At 42.7% G+C, this 9,471-nt stretch overlaps 1 protein-coding gene across 1 annotated transcript in view; it reads right to left on the bottom strand.

Annotated features, from left to right (window-relative positions):
• The window catches only part of LOC136620599 (cytochrome P450 2C14-like), a 274,638-nt gene that overhangs the window by 86,270 nt on the left and 178,897 nt on the right, over nt 1-9,471 (bottom strand). The window lies entirely within an intron of this gene.

Genomic DNA, 9,471 nt, shown 5'->3' with positions numbered 1-9,471 from the left:
TGCAATATGAGAGAGGTATTGTCTGCAGCTGTTCTATAGAGAACAGGTGCAGACACATCTGGATGGAGCGCCCTCTACTGTTATGCCTGTTACGCAGTGAGGTGAAGATAAGTTACTCAGCCCTAGCTGCATAGAAGAAGAGGGATTTTGTATAAAAGGGGTACATAACTGGGTAATAAACCCTATTGCAAAAATGCACAGAATAGCCTATTCCATACATTAAGAAAAAGAGTGCAGGCGGTCTTTAAGTAAGGCATGCTGTAAATCAAGAAAAAAAGGAGACAGATTCACTATACTAGAACCATCTAAGATTAGCAGCACCTTCAAGGAACTGAAGATACTAAAGGCAGGTACGTAACTATAGGGGGTACACGGTTGTACACAGACCCCTGAGTCCGAGGGCCAATAAAGTCCCCTGAATATAAGACACCAGTATTACAAATGACACATGGTAGGTGGGTTCTGTAATAGATTCTACATTGAGGTCCAGAAACTTCAAGTTATGCATCTAATCCCAGGTAGGGTCATAGTAAATCACACTACAGCATATATGGAAATATGATCATCATATTTCCTGGAAGAATAAGTGATAACACAAGGGAATTTCAAGTTTAGGTTTTTGAAAAGGTCTATTAAAGTCCAGACCTAATTTCAGTCCATCCAGCAAAACCAATGGAGGCTTCTACTGACACTCTGTTAATAATTCGCACATAAACCTCATGTTCTGGTCAGAGCCTGACAGCCTCAGCTCTTGCAGAACATCACAAGACACACCTCAGACACCACAGTACATCATAATACAGACCTCTTGCTGCTGCAGAGCATCGTAATACACACCTCAGCTGCTGCAGAACATCATAATACACACCTCAGCTGCTGCAGAACATCATAATACACACCTCTGCTGCTGCAGAACATCATAATACACACCTCACGTGCTGTCTTACTTTGTGAAGAGCTCAGAAGATACAATTCATCACTGGAGTCTCCGATCTTCTGTTCTCTCAGCTGAATTCTCAGCTTTTATACTCTTGGAGAATAATTAAACCACCTGATTACATCAAAAGTTGATACTTAACTACAGACCAGGCTCCTCCCTACAATACACTGGAAGCACGTGGGGAAATATGTCACTGATGTACCGCAATATATCAGCTTGTTATTATGTAGATTAACCCTTCATGAGTACAGCAGAGGTTTCCCTTTTACACTGGCCACATCTGGGCTGCTGTAACTTGTTTTGTCGCATTGATCACACAAGTAGGTCGGCACACAGAGTGGAATAAAAAGTATCAAACTTTATTTATACAAGTGTAAATGTAAAATAACAATTTAAAATTATCCATAAGAAGAGATGACATCTGAATAAGCAGGACAGGATGTGGCAATTACAGTGATAGGTCCCAGCAGAAATAGTACATATACGATAGTACATATAGCTCGTATTATAGTGACAGATCCACAATGTTCAAGTAAAGGTTTAAATCAAATCATTGAAATACACCTGGAGAAGGTGGATTCAGGAAACTACAAGCCTGTGAGCCTGACTTCTATACGGGGATAGATCTTTGAACAAATTATTAAACAGCGTGTATGCAAATACTTGGATGAAAATGGAGTAATTGATCAGAGCCAGCATGGGTTTGTAATGGACAAGTCATGCCAGAATAATCTAATTTCCTTCTATGGCAGAATCACCGACTGGGTTTATCAGGGAAATGCGGTGGATATAGTTTATCTTGACTTCAGTAAAGCATTTGACAAAGTATCTCATACCATACTTATTGAAAAAATGATCAGATATGGGATTGACAATGCAACTGTTAATTGGATTGACAACTGGCTGAATGATCGTACTCAAAGAGGGTTCATAAATGGCTGCACATCCAAGTGGAAGAATGTATCAAGTGGGGTACCACAAGCTTCTGTGCTGGGTCCAGTGTTTTTCAACATTTTTATAAATGGGAATTGATGGAAAACTGATCAAATTTGCTGACGACACAAAGCTAGGAGGGATAGCTAACACTATGAAAGAGAGAAAGTGTAGTCAAAAAGATCTAGAAAAGCTTGCACAGTGGGCAGCTACTAACAGAATGGTATTTAACAAGGAGAAATGCAAAATCCTACATCTGGCCAAGAAAAATGAAGAAAGCACATAGAGAATGGGAGGAATTGAGCTAAGCAGCACATGTGAAAAAGACTTGGGTATACTAATAGATGATAGACTAAACATGAGTCAACAATGTGATGCAGCAGCCAAAAAGGCAAACACAATTCTGGGATGTATTAAGAGAAGCATAGAGTCTAGATCACGTGAGGTCATTATCCCCCTCTACTCTTCCTTAGTCAGACCCCATCTGGAATACTGTGTCCAGTTCTGGGCACCCCACTTGTCAAAAAAGACATAGACAAACTGGAGCAAGTTCAGAGAAGAGTTACCAGAACGTATTTTCGCATGAACAAAGTTAGGAGATGGCAAGAAGCGGGCTGATACATCAGTGCTAGCATATCCATCGTCTTTTTGCGTTTAAAATGTCCATTCGCACTCTTGCGTGTTACACTCTTCCGTGGAATAGAATGGCAATCAAATGCCCGCTATACACAGAGTATCCCCCCCCCTCCCTTTTTTGAACTGCCATAGAAATCTTTGGCAGCTTTCTATGTAACACGGACGAAGATAGAGCAGGACCTATCTTTATATGGACAAAGATTTTGTGCACAAAAACACGTTTGTCTGAACGAATCTATTGAAATTCATGGTATTCTACGGGCAACATTTTCACGTGTGAAGACGCCTCCGTAATACGCTCGTCTGAATCTGCCCTTATGCACAGAAATAGTCTATTGAAATCAATGGGATCTCATTAATACCCAGTGACTATACAGGATACATGCATACTCACCATGTATTTACGAACGCAATTGATGGAATCTGGCTGCAATTTTTTTGCACAAAAAAATAAATAAAAAACATTAAAAACTGCACTGAATAAGCAGAGTTTCAGAGTGGATTCAGAGGAGCCTAGATATGTCCCCTTATATGGCCGTGGTAATCACGGCCGTATGACCAGACACATTTAATCCACTGATCTCTATGGGATCTCAATGGTTTCGTTTTCACCACCTCTTCTTCTGGACGTGATTTCTACAGCCGGGAAAAGACAGGACCTGCCCTGTAGTGAATACTACATGAGGATGAGACAGACGGCACCTATCTTCCCGACACTTTTTTTCAATCTCCTGCACTCTGGCGCGGAGTTTAAAAAGCCAGCAAAGGGGAAGATCTTCCCATCATTAAGGCGCAGCTACGCTCCTTGCCAGTATAGTTACACCTACAGCAGTTGGAATAAGCCCTCAGTCTGTTAATATACAGTGTATTTACGGACCGAATACTGCATCCGCCTGTGTGAATGAGCCCTTACAGTAAAGAAGCCTTTGTATTTGCGGGTTGCACCTTTTTTTGTTTTGCTTTCTTTAGTAACATATCTCTAGAATATAAGAAGATTTGTGGTCATTACTGTGAGAATGGAAACCGCTACTCTCCATGTAAACACTATAAAGCCAGCTTCACCTTTCCTCTACCCAAAGCCATTATCTCCTGATAGATATCTTGTGCCACCTTTCCTCTAGAGGATAAACTCATCTCACCTCCTATTTGTGTTACTCAATCTGTTCTGCGCTTACAGAGTCAATTACCCATTAAGGTCACTGGGATTGCCTAAATATGCAGTAAAGGCCAAAATACATGATGAATAAGCAATTTTGGTCCATTAAAAATACTGTGTATTTCACGGACCGAAACTGCATCCACTCTTGTGAATGAGTCCTAAATGTAACTACACCTTAACATGGCTGCGGAGCTCTATGTACTATGATGGAGCTTCTCCTCTTCCATCTCTTTAGCACCGAGCTTCCTACCTTGGAGGGTGGCTAGGGTGCCAGGTAGGGTTGTCAGGGCTGTTCCACCATCTGTGAATGGCTGGACAGAGCGGTCTGGAGGTTCACTCCGGAGCTCAGAATCCAAGATGGCACTCGCTCCATGCGCGGGTGCCGCCATCTGTGCGAAGCGCTGGCCACATCCTTCGCTGTCCAGACCTTGCTGGCCACATAAAATGACAGGGTGGGCCAGATTTGCCCTGTGGGCCTTGAGTTTGACACATGTGGCCTAATGGAATAATGCCTCCTTTTCCAGACTCTTACACAAGTGTTGGATAGCTATTAGATTTGTATTTTTAAAGGGAATCGGTTACAGCAGCTGTTTTCACCAATTTTAACCATCCCTGGCGCACTTTCAGGCACAAACCACCTTCCTGGGCATTTATATATATATAATTACACCAATGTGCTTTAGGAAACATACTTTTTAAAACTCCGGCACCATATACAAATGAGGGTTAAAATGTCCAGTGGGCGTACCTGACTATGCCGGGCCTCCTGAAGACCTCTGTGTTACCCAACCCCTCCACCTTACTTTCATGTGAATGAAGTCCACTATGTCATCCACAAGCCAGTGAACATGCCAATGTCATGAAAGTCATGGAGGGATGGGCATACATGCATAGAGACGGGCAGGGATGAGTGGTAGAGGGGCATGTGCTGCCCAGGCCAATCTCTTAGCAGATGTTTAGGGTCGCTGGGCCTGTTGGTATGTGCTGCAACTAACTGCTGCTCTACTTTAAGGTGGCTTCACACAGGCGTATGTGCAATTGTACTATAGACAAGGCTTTTCTGCATGTGTTGGCATATTTTACTGTACTTTTCGTGCATGCAGCACTGGTTCACATTCCCGTGCAACAACGCCGCCCTCCCCTGATTTAAAGAATTATTTAGCTTAGTGAAGTCTTTTGCATTGAGTGTGTATTTGCGCACCTCCCATAGACTTCTACGGGGAATCTTGGTGCACAAATATTCAGGAAAATAGAGCAGGTCCTATTTTTTTTCGCGTGCGAGAAATGTCCGTGCAAAAAAAAATTAATAAGAACAAACCCATTGACATCATTGGGTTCTATTCTCTGCATATTGTACATGTATATTTTGCATGCCTAAAAACACACACGAAGTTGTCCATCTGAAGCCGCCCTTAATATGCAGTGTATTCACAGATTGAATACGCCTGTGTGAATGAGCCCTTACAGTAAAGAAGCCTATTGATTTCCGGGTTGCACCTTTTTTTGTTTTGCTTTCTTTAGTAACATATCTCTAGAATACAAGAAGATTTGTGGTCATTACTGTGAAAATGGAAACCGCTATTTACTCTCCATGTAAACACTATAAAGCCAGCTTCACCTTTCCTCTACCCAAAGCCATTATCTACTGATAGATATCTTGTTCCACCTTTCCTCTAGAGGATAAACTTGTCTAACCTTCTACCTATTTGTGTTACTCAATCTGTTCTGCACTTACAGTGTCAATTACCCATTAAGGTCAATGGGATTGTGGAAATATGCAGTGAAGGTCCAAATACATGGTGAATACACAGTTTTTTTTCCATGAAAAACACTGTGTAGGTTACAGACCCAAACTGCATCCACCTGTTTGAATGAGCTCTAAATGTAACTAATCCTTAACATGGCTGTGGGGCTCTATGCACTATGAGAGGGTTTATCCTCTTCCACTTCTTTAGCACCGACCTTCCTACCTTCGAGGGTGACTAGGGTGCCTGAGTAGGACTGTCCTAGCTGAATCACCACTTGTAAGTTGCTGAACAGAACAGTGTGGAGGCAAGTGTCGGAGATCAGAATCCAAGATGGCACCCGCTCCTTGTGCTGGGAACTCATCCTCTACCAAGTGTTGGCTGTGTCCTTAGGGGAAAGGGGAGAGCCAGTCCTTCTACCTCTGGATCTTATGCTATAGTAGCCAGGATCTGGATAAGAAAGGGTTAATACAAGTAAAATAGTGGATGCAATGAAATGGAGGATGGAGGTTTGCCTATTTATGGGTGAGGAAATTACATCACAGCTTCTATAAGTAAAAAGTTTAGTATGCCTGTGTAGCAATGCGGCAGAATGTAACTAATCCGTAATATATATATATATATATATATATATATATATATATATATATATATATATATATATATATATATAAACAGTGTAAGTGTCTTCTTGGAAAAAGCTAACAAGTCCCTACCCCCTGCAGATATACCCAGCTTACTTAGGCCACAGACTCTATGGGCAATTAGCAAGACAGATATTGGGAAGCTTCTGCTCCCACCTGTTTTGGTCAAGCTATAAGAAGGGGCTGTGCTTCCTTGCACACCTCAGTACCCTCTGAACCAACCCAAGATGCAGCCATTAAAGTAACAATTCATGCCTAACTACAGGCCAGGGTCATAAAAAGAAACCACTTCTCCTTGTATTACTCCAGTGTATCCAGTCAAAAAGAAAATAGAGCAATATACCTGGTTCTCCCGCAGGATGCATAAAATCCCTGGATTTAAGCATGTTAAAGATGAACCAGATTTTAAGTTTTCATAGATGGTTCCGAAAATCATGAAAATAGACAAACAGAACAGGTTTTACAGCGAAAACCAATATTGGTAATTGTAGAAAAAGAAAAACGCCACTCTCTTCCTGGGACTCTATTCAGGAGGCTGGGGTTGATGGCGCTCACTTAAGTGTATGAACTGGCTGAAGGTAAGAATATAGAGTCTGCACTAAGTTGAGGTAAGCTTTTGGAATCGCATTTGATCTTGCAGCCTTGTGGCGCAGTGAAAATTTGGTTGGATCATCGGGTAAACCAATCCAGAATACAGAAGCTTTGTACAAGGCTTTAGCTCTTCCCAAATTCCCAGTTAGCCAAGGAACCCTGGACCCTGACAACCAGGCAACAGCAGGGGGCCACAGACAACTTGCCCTATCTTTGCTGCACGTAGTATTAACTACATACGAGAAAGATAGTGCAGCACCCATCTTCCTGCAGTGTTTTTCCAACACGCGTGTACTAGTGCAGAGTTTGAATAGTCCAAGAAGGAAAAAAAAAGTTCATGAGCAACTAAGCTCCATATCAGCGAGCGTAGCTATGCATACGGCTGTTTGTTTCAGCCCTTTGGGTTCCATCACATAAGTGTATTTTTCATCAATATTTTGTGAGCCAAAACCAGAAGTAGAACGTACAGAGAGAAAGTATAATGGGAAGATTTGCATTTCTTCCATATTTTGGACCCGCTCCTGGTTTTGGCTCACAAAATACTGATGAAAAATACGCTTATGTGAATGAGCCCTTAGAGTGAGTGACTGTGCTTGCCCTTCTGTACGATGCCTGCAGTGCCGTATTATGTGTATGTAGAGCATGTGGCTATCCGTGTGTTTGTAGAGGTATGGCTAGATCCACATAGAATATAATGCTGCGGATCTTCCATTGTGGACATTTCACGGCATTTACAGCAGCAGTGAAGTTGATGAGATTTATAAGTGCTCCTTCTTCCGGTAAAATGCCGGACAGCTGGTTAGTCAGTGGGGTCCATTTGGCGCTGTTTGTTTCCATCATGACACGATGATTCTCTACCACAGATGTGAAACCACCCTTATTGTATCTATGTAGTAAGCTTGGTTCTAATACTAAATCTTTGCAGTGAGCTTATTTCTGTTACCATATTTATCTTAACTAGATTACATGTGGAAACCCATGCTGCAGCTGGTCAGACTAACGGCCGCACAGTTTTGCAGGTAACTCATTCGGCCATTGTCTGTGGTGGATGGACTTGCCTACATGTGCCCAGCCTGCTCTGTTTCCACCTTTATGGTGGGCTGTCACTAGTTAACCTTGTACATGCCGTGAGCAATATTGATTGTTGCGTGTAAGGGGTTAATGTCAGGGAGTCTTGAGGACACCTCTGTTGCAGCAGAACCCTGGCTGTCAGTCATGGTTTGTGCCATCTACATCACTTAAATATATGTAATTTCTCTGTAAGCTCTTCCTTCTCATTACATATATGTACATCATTGAGCGGGAAGGGGTTAAGCTTCATGGTTATTACTGTGACAAGTGTAAACCGTTATTTGCTTTCTATGTAAATACCATAAAGCGTGCTTCACCTTTCCTCTACCCAGAGTCATTAATGACTGATCGGTGACTCATGTCCTCTTTCCTCTATTGTACCTATTTGTATTACTCCGTCTGCTCTGTACCTACCAACCTCATCACGGTGGGTCTCCACCCTCCTCTCCGCTCCGGGCACTGCCATCGTACTGCTAAATATTTTGTAACCTTCAATAACAAGATGTAACTCCTCCTAATTGTCATTTATTGCTTTATCACATCAGGCATACATGTAATTTCTCGTCTTTTATACTTGTTACCTACAGGAATAGATCTAGCGGTTCAGTCACTTCATGTAGAAGTCACTAGGCTCCTTCATTTTCCTTACTTTGTTGTGACATATAACATGTCTGACTCAGAGGAGCTCTGTCAGCGCGACAGCTTTGGATAGGGTTGACAAAGGATGGGGGGCTTTTTGTGTTTACTAATTATGAGAATTTTTAACCCCTTAACCCCTTAGGCTAGTTTCACATGAGTGATCGCGAAAATTGCGGCAAAATTGCTTCTTTGCTCCCTGTGATTTTTGAGCGTCAGCGATGCTTTTTTTTAAGAACAACCTTGCACTATTTATTATCGCAAATGTCAATTGAACTTTCTAATGTTAAAATCTTAACGCATGTTTGTTGTGATGCGATAAAAGGGAAGCTCCATAGGGAAACATGGGAAATAAAAAAAATCGAACATCGCAGAAAGATAGAGCATGTTGTGATTTTTTTTGTTCCCTCAATATCCCATCAGTGAAAACATCATTAGGGTGGCTTCTAGAGATGAGCGAGCACCAAAATGCTCGGGTGCTCGTTACTCGAAACGAACTTTTCGCGATTCTCGAGGGTTCGTTTCGAATAACGAACCCCATTGAAGTCAATGGGCGACCCGAGCATTTTTGTATTTCGCCGATGCTCGCTAAGGTTTTCGTTTGTGAAAATCTGGGCAATTCAAGAAAGTGATGGGAACGACACAGCAACAGATAGGGCAGGCGAGGGGCTACATGTTGGGCTGCATCTCAAGTTCCCAGGTCCCACTATTGAGCCACAATAGCGGCAAGAGTGGCCCCCCCCCAAAAAAAAAAAAAACTTTTACTTCTGAAAAGCCCTCATTAGCAATGCATACCTTAGCTAAGCACCACACTACCTCCAACAAAGCACAATCACTGCCTGCATGACACTCCGCTGCCACTTCTCCTGGGTTACATGCTGACCAACCACCCCCCCCCCCCACGACCCAGTGTCCACAGTGCGTCTGCCATGAGGAGGAACCGCAGGCACACACTGCAGGGGGTTGGCACGGCTAGGCAGCGACCCTCTTTAAAAGGGGCGGGGCGATAGCCCACAATGCTGTACAGAAGCAATGAGAAATCCAATCCTGTGCCACCTCCATCTGGAGCTGCACACGTGGGCATAGCAATGGGGAACCTATGTGCCACACACTATT

The sequence above is a fragment of the Eleutherodactylus coqui genome, chromosome 1 (assembly GCF_035609145.1).
Source record: "Eleutherodactylus coqui strain aEleCoq1 chromosome 1, aEleCoq1.hap1, whole genome shotgun sequence".
Lineage (NCBI taxonomy): Eukaryota > Metazoa > Chordata > Amphibia > Anura > Eleutherodactylidae > Eleutherodactylus > Eleutherodactylus coqui.
This window is presented reverse-complemented; position numbering and strand designations above follow the sequence as displayed.